The sequence below is a fragment of the Oratosquilla oratoria genome, chromosome 35 (genome assembly GCF_046742065.1).
Source record: "Oratosquilla oratoria isolate Oo_2021 chromosome 35, ASM4674206v1, whole genome shotgun sequence".
In the NCBI taxonomy this organism is placed as follows: domain Eukaryota; kingdom Metazoa; phylum Arthropoda; class Malacostraca; order Stomatopoda; family Squillidae; genus Oratosquilla; species Oratosquilla oratoria.
The window spans coordinates 9,505,027-9,517,649 of NC_134811.1; the positions used below are offsets into that span (position 1 = coordinate 9,505,027).

At 36.8% G+C, this 12,623-nt stretch overlaps 1 protein-coding gene across 7 annotated transcripts in view; it reads left to right on the forward strand.

Moving 5' to 3' along the window:
* Positions 1–521: 521 nt before the first annotated feature.
* trc (Serine/threonine-protein kinase tricornered) overlaps positions 522–12,623 on the forward strand; it is a 484,328-nt gene continuing 472,226 nt past the window's right edge. For 2 of the 7 annotated variants that reach the window (XM_076173927.1, XM_076173928.1), the window contains exon 1: positions 523–638. The gene's annotated coding sequence lies outside the window, so the exon portion shown is untranslated. Of the gene's footprint in view, positions 639–12,623 lie in introns of all 7 variants that reach the window. The other 5 variants (XM_076173924.1, XM_076173934.1, XM_076173936.1 and 2 more) reach the window with 5 other exon arrangements.

The following is a 12,623-nucleotide window of genomic DNA, read 5'->3' on the forward strand; positions in this document are numbered from 1 at the left end:
ATAGTTCATTTATTTTTGGGTAAAAAAATTGCATCATATATTAACAGGTGCCCCTCTTGCTGTAATTTAATAAATAGCGTTATGTTTTGAATGTGTCGGATCTGCTTTGTTTATTCGAGAGCGCGGAAGGAATAAGAAGTTCTGCGGCATCAGGTGAATCAGTGGTGCACAAGCTAAGAAAAAAATATTTTCGTCACTAACATATTTTGTATATTAAAGAAACAAATTGTGTTATTCAAAATTCAAAAATACTTATCATGATCACTACGAAACAATTATAATGTTGGACGAAACTTGATAAGGAAAATATGAGTTTAGATAATTTGATTTGATTGTTCGCAGTCTAGTTGATTTGTATGATACATTATTTGGCTCCCTTATTATAAGAGAATATATCTTCAAATTATTTTTTATTTGGTTGTCTAATTTCCTTTCATAAACTCACTACAAACGGAGCCTAGCAAGACTTGCTAAGTTATGCCAAAGCTAAAAATATTTTTAAGCGCTACACACTATACCAGTTGTAAACGCTGAAAAGACAAGACAAGTCGATTGTGTTGTGGTAGTGGACGTAGGCTCTTCCTCTTGGAAAATCACCATTAAAACCTTCACCATTTCGTCCAGTTCAGATAGTTTGGGTGAGTACAATGTTTGGAGAACTTGTAGTCTTATTTATAGCAAAGTTATCTTACATAACGTCCTGTAGTCTTTAACAATGTTGATGGGTGATTTTATGGGTAGGTCATCGATTGTTGTGATAGCATTGTAACATGCTCAGGTGATGGCATTTTTCATCGTTGCTATGCTCCACCTGTACACCTCTACCTTAAAACTCATGGTGATTTTAAAGTGAGGATTTTATTGGTGATAGTGTGGCGAGAAGTCCACACACGGCAAGTACAGACACAGAGTTGGACACGTAAAGCTCTTGCTTCAGTCACAGTCAACAGTGCAAGGTGTTTATGGAGTCGAGAAGTATTAGGAATTAGAAGTTGTACATACTTTCGGTATTATGTAGGGGGAAGGAGATATTTAGTATGATGCAAGGGTTAGGAGATATTTGGAAGAAAACCAACAAGTGTTGAAGAATGGTTGTTAGAAAGGGGTGACAAGTAAAATTGTTAAAAAATTACCATGAAATGGAAACCAGAAAACTAAGGAACAGAGGGTAAACGGTGAGAAGTCTATTAGCAAATTGATACTAGTTTTAGGAAACTTGATGAGCCAGGATGGAGTGAGTTAGGGTTAAAGGGTACACAACACCCTCTTCTCTGATCCCCTGGTTAGATGATCTTAGCTAGTGTTCTAATATGTTTTTAACTAATTGAGTATATGAAGGAGCCACTAGCTAACTTAGTTATCCTAACAAAACCTTGTTACATGTCAGGTATCAAGTATCTCAGGGTAGTGGTTTCATTATGCTCTTCTGGCCCACCCATTCTAAACATGGTAAAATGAATTGACAGTGATCCAATATATATTCAGAATAAGGTCATGTAGACATTTTTTTTTTACATTGTTTTGGCCTGTTAAGAACAGGGAGGGGTATGGGTGTCTTGACAGAATCATAACCAGATCACTATCTTCACTCAAATATATTTAATGAAATTGCACTCCTTAACATTTACTTCATTTAAATCTAGGTTAGTTTAGTATATCCATGTTTTAATTTTGGTATAATTGAACTAAATTATTTATGAGCATTTGTGTGTGGTTTGCTGTTGCATCACCTGTTTATGATACTGCCCTGTGGATATGTTTTAGGAAGTACTCTCTTGTATGTGAAGATGTCAGTCTCAGACTAATCATATTTTGTTGTAATAAAGATTAAAGTCATTTGTCATTTTTGTTAGTTGGGTTGTAAAGGTAATTTTAGCATTGTTTTGGTACTTTGTATTCATCATTTTACTAGCAGAGCAAGCTGGTAAGGAATGCATCTGGGAAATTGAGAGTATTATAGAAGATTGAGAAGGAAGTATTAATTTTGGATGGAGTGGAGAAAATGAAAATAAGAAATGAGTTTATAATATTTATAGGAAAGGAATGGTGTTATTGTAGTAGTATTTGCAAAATACTCCTCGCAATAAACATAAGTCTAGTTAAGATTAAGTAGAACATTGCACAGGGAAACTTATGAAGTTTTGTCAAAATGAATCTTCCATCTTCACCTACCCACAATAGTAGGGGGTCATCCCATTAATACCCATTAGTGAATGATTTGTTCTTATCATAACCAGAAGGGTCATGTAATGAAGCTGTGGTGGTAAACCAGCTTCAGCTGTTGAACCTTAATATTGTCATGCTGCATTGCTTATTACCCATGAACTGGTTTGGGGGAACAGGAATAACCTTTGATCCACAAGGAGCTAAGATAGTAGGGACAGTAATTGGGTGTGGGATGGGTGGAAGGTGGTTACATAAAATGAATGGGCCATCCCATTTATAAAAGTCAAAGTGCTATTTAGTGTATGTATGTATGACCAATTATAGCAAGTGTTTCACATTATATATTGGGTACTTTTGAACTGTATGAAAGTCAAAGAAGGGAATGAAATCAAACCAGTAATTGGTTGAATGATCGAAAACAGAGAGTTGTTTTAAATGGAAAAACTTCTGGATGGAAAAGTGTTGCAAGTGGAGTTCCTCAGGGTTCCGTTCTTGGGCCACTTCTATTCATAGTATATATAAATGATATAGACCATGGACTAAAATCTACTGTTTCCAAATTTGCTGATGATACAAAACTGTGCGGAGTGGCAAATGATCACTCAAACCAATTAGATATTCAAGAAGATTTAGATAAATTACAGCAATGGTCTGAAAAGTGGCTAATGAAATTTAACACAAGTAAATGCAAGGTAATGCACATAGGTAAAAATAACAGTAAGTACGATTACAAGTTATTTGGAAATTCGTTAACAAAAGTGGATAGTGAAAAAGATCTCGGCGTAATTATCAGTAACGACCTCAAATCATCCAAGCAGTGTATTTCAGCCTCTGAGAAAGCAAATAAGATTCTGGGACTGATTGCACAATCTTTTGATTTCAAAAGTCCATCACTCATTAACAAGCTATATAAATCGTTAGTTCATCCACATTTGGAATATGCTGTTTCCGTATGGTCACCGAATCTCATTAAAGACATTGACAGATTGGAAAGAGTACAACGGCGAGCCACAAAACTGATTCCAAATATCAAAAATAAATCATACGAAAATTGACTAAAATATATGAATCTGTTTTCCCTAAAAAGCGTAGACTTAGAGGTGACTTGATACAGGTCTTTAAAATTCTAAAGGGAATTGACAACATCAAAAGTGACCAAATTTTTACATTGAATGAAAATCAGACAAGAAACAATGGTCTCAAACTGTCCGGAAATAGATTCAATTTGGAAGTAGGTAGAAACAACTTCGCCAACCGTGTAGTTAATGAATGGAATAAACTTCCTGCACAGGTAGTGCAATGTAGTTCAATTCGAAGCTTTAAGAATCATTTAGATAAATACCTAAGTAAGATGCTGTAATGATTATAATTTATCTTATATTATTTGTTTTTGTTTTATCATTTGTCTGTTTGATTTTTATTTATCATTAGTTATATGTCAATTTATTATTATTTACTATTTCCCTGTTTGTTTATTATTTAACTATACCTATGCATTTATTTATGTATTTTTTTGTTATTTACATTATCATAGTTTTTATTTATCATTTTATTATTAATATGATTTTTTTTCGCATCCGACCTATATGGATCAAAAGGTCTCCTGTCGGCATGCTCCGCCTTTGTAATCCTTTGTAATCCTTTGAGACCAGTAGTAAGGCAAATGAAGAAATGCATCTTCTCAGGGGATACACTAGAAAAATTAAAAAGATATGTTATGGCTAACTTAAGCCACATGAAATTGTCTGACATTAACCAGAACAGGATAGATTAGCTAGTGACCCATAATATGATTTGATAAGAATTGTCTGATTGATAACTTGTCAACAGTTTTTGTGGGTTCCTACAAAAATCATGCAAGTGTCCATAAAGGGCTAAATTCTCATTCAATCTGTCATTGGGTCAAACCAGATGCACATAGTCACACATAATCGTCTTCATATCTATACATAATCTTTGGCAAGTTTCTAAAGAGATACAATTTATCTGACACTACTATATCTAACATTGGTGACCTCTTGGACACATTGGCATTGGGTCATCTGTCAAAGATCTTACCCATGCAGAACACATCAACTATAAAACAGCTGTCAAGAACACTCGTATATTAAATTGATTAATTGTTGCCTTGAATCTCTATGTGGAAAACCTGCAGCCCCATAACAGCTTGTGAGGTCCTCAAGGTGTTCCCACAGATTTCTCTAGGAAGAAACTTTGACTTGTCTTTTTGTTACCAGCCAAAATTGGTAGGGGAGGAGAACAGTTTGTGGCTGTCAGCTCCCCATGTGTGAAAAAAGTGAATGAAGTCCAGTTGAAGTTGATATAGTCAGTCCAGAGAGTGAGTATAAGCCCTTCAGGGTTACATCTCATGATAGAAGTGAGGTAGTCCATCTTGCAAAGACCATTACATGCAGATACCTGTCATACACTTGAACATACCAATACAAACAGGAACAGTAGCTGAGAGAAAACAGAATGGGAACTTTCCCTCATAAATCAGTGACAAATTGCAACTTAGACAACCATATATCAAAGAAACATTCAACAGTCAAATTGAATTGACAGTTTTTTTTTCTATTGGACAAAAACCTTAAACTCTGAGGCCTCTTTTTGATAAACACATTCTTCAGCCCAGAACCTAACACTGAAAATCAATAATGAAAATGAACATACCAAGATCAGTAGCAAACACAGCAGGAAGGAACACTAATCATAATGTACAAGCATCTCATATGAACCACATTCAACTGTGTCTTCCTGGCATGGTTCCCTACTGTCTTCTGTCCCCAGAGAGAACAGTGACCACCTGGCCAGGCTGTGGTGTGGCCACCATTCAGCCCTACCAAGTTACCAGAAGAGGCTGGATAACTGCATCACAGATAACTGTTCAGGGTGTAACACTTCACCCCATGCTATATAATATCATGGAAGACTGATTGTACACAATCCTGCATACCAACAACACAATACAGTAGTTATGAAGACAGTACAATTCAAATTGCTTTTATTTAAGTGTGTGTGTCAACAAGAGTTGTTGCCTTGTTTCATGGCCTGGAAACCCACAACCCCACAGTAGCTGGCCATGTTTCATAGGTCCTTCCATAGATCTGTAATGAAACATTGGACTGTTTTCAGTGATGGTTTCTCTGTCACTATCAAGTAGCAGGAGAAGAGCAGTTGCTGGTTGTCAGCTTTCCTTGTGTGAAAAGGTGGAGGTATGGTACTACAATTCAAATTGATATAGAGAGATCTTGGGTGCAGTCCAGAGACTGTGTCTGCTAATATAATACACAGGGCTGCATCTTTACATCCCTCCCAGTTAGATCTATGGGACTGTTGCCAGCATTGCCAGCCAACTTTGGGTTGTTGGCTTCCAGTCACTGAAACTTGAGGGAGCAGTTATTATTATTATTATTACTGGTATTATTTTTATTATTTTGATCATTGCTATTATTATTTTCATTATTAGTATCATCATTGTTGTTGTTATTGTTTTTTGAAAGTTGTTAATCAAATGATTATTTGTTAAAGCAACACAATTAGGATACATATATTTTTTACAAATTGAAAAGAAAATGTACTGAAAATAAGAAAATTAAGAATTACAAAAATTAGGTAGATAACTAGTAGTTAAGAAATGGATGGGTGGCTTTTGCCTTTGGCCTTTAAAAATATGGTAATGATGGCATGAAATATGTGAATGGATGGAAGACTTACAGGTGGGATGACAGGTAAACACTATTATCTGAGGAAATACTTGCACAGAAAGGCAACAGGTGGAAATCTGTTGCCATCAGTCATGTTTAAACAGAATAAAGGAACAAGTAACACATACAGAAAGGGATCAAATGGAATTTAATTCCATCTTACCAAAAGGGATGCCACAGAGCTAGATTAGACAGACTAGCAACAGCCAGAAAGAGGATATCTTGTTTGTTAAAGTCCTCAGTTTCAAGGTAATAGTACTTTGTATATGTACTAAAGGCCTGTTCTCCTTCATAAATGGGTGTGTCCAAGTCAGATCATTCATCCACCCTACACTCATATTTAATTTCTGGTGGGAAATACCAAACAATGTTATGTATGAAAAGAGTGAATGATTTGGGGAAGAATGTACCATTGAGCTTATATGATCTTAAATAGTAATTGAAGAGCTAGTTAAGTATTGGTTGCTTGAGTGTTCTAACATACTTCCTGGTAAAAGTTTCTATCACTTAACACTTAAGTGCTGCACATTTATTATGTAACACACTGCTAAGGTACAAAGAATTGTATTTCAGATATGTTCTGTGTAAAACATAAGTTAAATTTTTCTAGATTATTGTATCTGACCAAACCATACTGAACTGTTTCCATTTTTTAGACAAATAAATTTGGTAATGAAAGCATGGCATGCCACAAAAACACTGAAATTTCAAGGTTCATTTTTCCATCCATTTCCTTACTGAAGTGTACAAGTATTAATTGAAGCACTTGAGCTGCATTTAATTTCAGGGCACTTAGTACCTAGGAAATGGCATGTAATGGTTACATTTGAATTAATTTGAGATCAATGCATGTACACATACACTGCAGTGTGCCATGAACACCACCTTACCGACTAGTATATCATGCTGCTCAGCATTAAGGATTTAGTTACATGGATATGAAAAAGCCAGACATGCCTCCTCTACACTTTGCAGCACTCACTTGGTCTTTTAGCAGATCCTGGTGAAATTTACATCAGCAGGCCTGCATCCTTACATCACATTTTTCAATACTTTCATGAACTGGGCATTGGTCATATTTGTTGATCATTGTCATTGGAGCATCCATTAGCAGCACTAGGGTTGCTGGCTGTCTTTGCTATGTTTCTTGCAGTCATTTGAGGTCCTGGTTGCAGCCCAGTAATTACTGCACAGAGAGGCAAAATTACTGGGACCCAGATCTCCTTGATTAGGACCATGGTCCATGCTTTTGAAGGCTGAATGAATGATACAATATGTCCATGCATGTGGTGAGGACATTGAGATTGTGTTCAGTTGCATGTACTTCAATAGTGTAGCACATAACAGTGGTGAGTCATGTCAGGAGGCCCTTTGTAAGGATTGACATAGCCCATGGTGTTGTGTGTTTGCTCAACCAGACAACCCTCAATTTATCAGAATGAATGGGGTGATGTCTAGTTTGGTAACCTCAAAAGTTCAGCAATTGCAAAAGTCTGACCTGGTGTGGACCACATAAGATTTCACAGACTCACTTTGTCTGGATTATGCCCATATTGTCCAGTAAATATCTCAGTGGTGTAAAACTAACCACGTAGTATGGCTTTCCTGTTCTGCATTTGGAAATCTGGTTGTGCCTGGGAAGTTAGAAAACCAGACTTCTTTGCAGTTGCTGGACTGTCCAGCAATTGGAAAAATGATCTGAGATTGGGCATATGTACATGTGATTTGAAATCCAGCAAATAGAAATCTGGGAAATTTAGGATTACATTTATATGGTGTTATTTATAATTAAACGAGGGGAGCAAATGTTGCTTGTGTTCCATGTCTTGCTGTATGGATGTGAGACTTATACTGAATGCCAAGTTGAAGAGGCTTCTTGACATTGTTGGTACCAAGTGCCTTTGGAGGGTTATTGGTCATTGTTAGTATGGCAGTGCATAAAAGCAGTGATTGCTCTTTGAGGTTCAGTCAATGCCTGTTCCAGCATAATGAGTGAATGTCAACTGCAGCTATATTTGCATATGGCATGATTCTCTTATGTTGATCCCACTTATAGGGATATCCACAATAGACAAACCTTAGTGATGAAGAGGAAGGGAATGTCTGCAAAATTCATGGAAGGAGTAAGTTGACCAGTCCTGCCATGAACTGTTTGAACTGCGAAATTTACATGAGGGATTGCATGGGGAAATCATGAGAACCAGCATTGGTGTGTGAGTAATGTCCACCTGTTGATAATTGCTTCAGATGATCAAAACAAATAAAAAACTGTACTGCATAGTCATTTTTTGCAGTCTGTGTATTTTACCCATTTGGCTGATGCACATATTAGTAGAATGTATTTCTAATTTCTGAGTGGAGAAGCAATGTTACACTATTTCCATTATAAATTTGAATTTCAAGGTAATAGTAAAAGATCATAATCACACCATTGTCTCTTACCCTGTCTCTATTCAACTTCAGAAACCATTCATGACCTCCCTTCTGACCACTTACCAGTAAACCTTACTGCAGACATTGCAGAGTAAAATTAAACCCACCCACAAAATGATAAACATAAACTACAGCAAGGCAGAATGGTAAGAATGCACTTGAGAAATATAGAACAATTTTGAGCACTCAACATAGCTCAGTTCCTGTGTGCAGGTAATACCATTGAAAGGTTAAACTCCAATATAAAAGTAAGTAGAAATAATAAAAATAATAGCTACAGGAAGAAATGCACCACCAAATCTAAACTGATTTATCCCATAGAATCAAAATACATCTGCCTTGCCAAGTCAATATGGATCCAAAGAAGGCCAGTCCACTGTTGACAGACTTTACACAACAAAATTGGAAGGTTTCAAGGAAGTCTTACCTGACAATAGTTATGGTGGCAATAAGCATAGATAAGGTTTTTGACAGTTGCAACGCTTTTTGTGCATTTCAGTTTCTGTTATTTATTTATTCATTTTAATTATGGAAACAAATACACAACAGTGACGAGAAATGGTTGATGAGACCCAAGTTATCATTGTGGGCCTAAGATGCTAAGCAGCCAGACATGATTACCAGCTGTGGTAATCCACTACAGATTTTCCAACAACTCATCCTGGAGAATTTAGGGATGTGCCCCAATCCAGGAAAGGACTCCAACATTATATTTGTCTATGAATGTAAAAGAGGTAGTCCCCCTGATAAGGTGGGGAAGGGCCTTTTGATGTATGTACATACCGGTACAAGTAAAAGGGATTGGTGTATCTGCAGTAACAACAGCTTGGTAGAGATGGAAAAGTGTTTGATAATTATGTTGTCTAGACTTCTGCAAATAGTTGTCCACAAGGTTCTCCCGAGGTCCCAGTGTGGGTTTAGGAGAATAATGCACCGTGGACATGATTTTTGTTATGTAAAACAACATCAGGAAGAGTGCAGACATTAACATAATGACCACTGCTGCTGCAATTGACCTGACCAGACCATGTCGTCGTATGGGGAGTATTACAGAAAGTTTGTTTTCCCCCCAAGGTTCATTGTTGTTCTCTGAGCCTTCCATGATGGAATGTGTGCCAAAGTCATTGTGGCCAGGGAATAGCCCAAACCATTTTATGTTGCAGTTTGTATCAAACTAGGTTGCATTCTCATGCACACTCTTTTTTTAACATGCTCTTAGCAAACATGAAGGAACTGGCAAATGCTCAGTTAGACCTAACAGATGGAATTACCGTCTCTTGCTGTCTAGATTGCAGTGTGCTCAATCTTAGGTGCCTGGAAGTCAGGACTAAAATTAAATAATTGGCTACAGTGAATCTCCAGTATGTTGATAATGCTGTCACAGTCAGCAGTACTTCAGATTAGATGCAACAGAACCTTAATTATAATTTTGGCTATGTACAAAAGAGTTGGCTTCCTTATCACCAGTGATGAAGCTTGGGTCTTGGACCAACAAGCTGTTCTCAGTACTGATCATGCTGTATTTATTGCAAGCAACTGCAGATATTCATAAAAGAATCAACCTTGCTGCCTCAGCCTTTGTAAAACTATAAGAGCATTATTTAATCACAACCTAAAACTGTACTTCAAACCAAAGTGACTGTTTAATGCAGTGCGTATGCCCATTCTATTTTATGGTAGTGAGTGAGACATAGACTCCTCATAGATACCACACATGGAAGTTTGAAGTATTTTACACTGGTGGTCTCAAAAAATCCAGTGACTTGTGGTGTCCAAAGCATCGGACACAGATGAGGCAACATTTGAATGTTTCTCTGGAAATCATACTTCTTCAGCATCAGCTTAGCTGGCTTAGGTTTGTTTTTTAGTATGTTACCTGACAAACAACCTTCCCTTGCACTTTATGTTAAATTATGACATTGCTGATGATCCAAAGGTGGCCAAAAGAGCTGTCAGGAAGATCTTTTTAGGTCTTCCATGAAAAAAATTAAACTATATCCACTAATGCAGAATTGGAGCTTTTTGTGTAAAGATGGGGCACAATACTTCACTTGTGATCAAGATGAATCATGTGTGGCTCATTGGGATAAGACCCTATGAGAGGTAAAATAAACAAGTACTCAAGTCATTAGTTAATTATTAATAGTATGTGTTTTAATCATTAACCCTTATTTTTAAGGTTTTGGAGTTTAGATTATCTTTTATTCAATTTTTATATATATTTTTATATTAGTAATTGCTTAGTAACTCCTATCAATACAGTAATCAAAGATGCACATATAACCTTAGCATCAGGCAACCTACCATACTTCTAGTATGTTAACAAGCAAATCTGGCACTGTTAATCAAGGAAACTTATGGAGTTTGATCAGGAGAATTTTTTACATTAATGGTTATCAAACAGGAGAAACTTGGCTTTTGGCAAAGTGAAGAAAAGCCTTGTTCAAATGCTGTATGCATAGCTGGTGGCATTGGGAGATGTCTGACTGTAGATTTCAGTTGCTAACAATGTAGGATATAAGTTTTTTTTTTTTTTTTTTTTTTAATGCTCTGTATGGCAGAACTGTAGCATGTCGGACTTGTGATCTTAGGCGCTTGGGATTGAAGCTTCACAATGTCCAGATTTGATTATTTGAAAGACTTCACCGCAATTAGTTATTTGTTCCATAAAAATTTCATTAGTTGTAGGTTATTTGTAATAATAATTGCTACCTCAGGTATCACTAACTGGAAACGTGAAATTCCACAGTGGCTGACAACTGACCTTAAGTTCTTCCATTTGGGAAGAAACTTTGGACTGATTTTTATGTTTTATTAGTATGGGATGAATTATGTCACTAAAATAATCAGAGGAGGAAGATGGGACCATTCACTGGTTGTCAGCTTTCTTTAAGTGAATAGATGAAAGAATTGTAGTTGAAGCTGATCAGAGATCTTGGGCCTGGTCTGGAGTGCGGAGACTAAGTGGCAACCCTTGGGGACAGCACCACCAAGTGGCTGTTAAGATGTCAGATTTTGAAAATGAGTTGAAGGACGATGATTCTCGGCTGCCCATCTTGCAAGACTTCCATTATCAGGTTTCCATTATTGGTTCATTGCATTAATTATTGCTAAAAAAAAAAAAAAAAAGACAACTCAAAATTGGGGAGGATTGAGGAAATATGGCATCATAAGGGGAGGAATGTCCCATGGGACCCAGAGAACCATTGATATAGATGAATCTGGTTTTAAATTGGTATGTGCAGGAAGAACTGTCCTCTAGGTGTCCAGTTTAAAGCTATGGGTGGGTGGTTATAGGGGTTCCTTTGATAGAGAGAAAGTGTTTGTGTATGTGTTTTTTACCTAATTATAGTATATGGGAAAGAAGCAACACTCTTCGATTACTGTCTCTTACTCTCCAATTTATTAAACATCCTGTAAATTCACTCATGGCTTTAACTTGGGCTCTATCTCCTTATTTTCCAATTATCATACTTATATTTAAATTCATGTATTGTTCCAGCATGAGCTATATTGCTTTCTAAGCTATTCCATGTATAGTTTCTGTATGGAAAACTATTTCTGCATATTCTTTAGACATTTGGTCTTTTTCAATTTGTTCTCATGGCCTCTTAAAGCCCTCCCAGATATCTTTTATCAGTGTAGTCTATCCCCTTTAGTGGCCTGAACACTGATCAAGTCACTTATTGTTTGTTGATATTTCAGTGTTGGCAGTTCCAATGCTTTAGTCTTCTCGTATGCCTTATCTGCCAGACTGGGAACCAGTTTGTTTGCTGCAATGTGTATCTTCTCAATCTTGTTCATATCTTTTATTCTGTCTGGGGACCCTACCTCTGACACGTATTCCAGTCTTCTATATAATTGTGTGTTTGCTGGATTTGTGGCCATGTTACCACGGGTTTTTGTCTTAAATTACTTGTTCCCATGTTTCTGAAAGTACAGATAATTGTAATCTATGGATTAAGGGTCCCCCTCCGCTAAGTACATTGAAGGGAGGGTCCAGTGTTATGATAACTGTTGGCCTGAGTTTTCTTAAATCTTCGGCCCTACAATGGCTAACAACAGTCCTCATGCTCTCCCATAGGTTTCCCTGAGTCTTTCTATTAGTGTTGGTTATCTCCCTCTAATCTATGGTTATAGGAGAGTAGTTGTTGGTTCCCCATGCTCCTTGTGTGAAAACTTGGAAGAAATGTATTTAAAGTTGATAGATATCTTGGGTCTGGTGTGATGACTTAGTGTCAGCCGGTCAGGGCTGAACCTTCAGATAAAAGTGTGTTAATGACTGTGAGGACGGTGGCAGGGTCATGATTCTCTCTG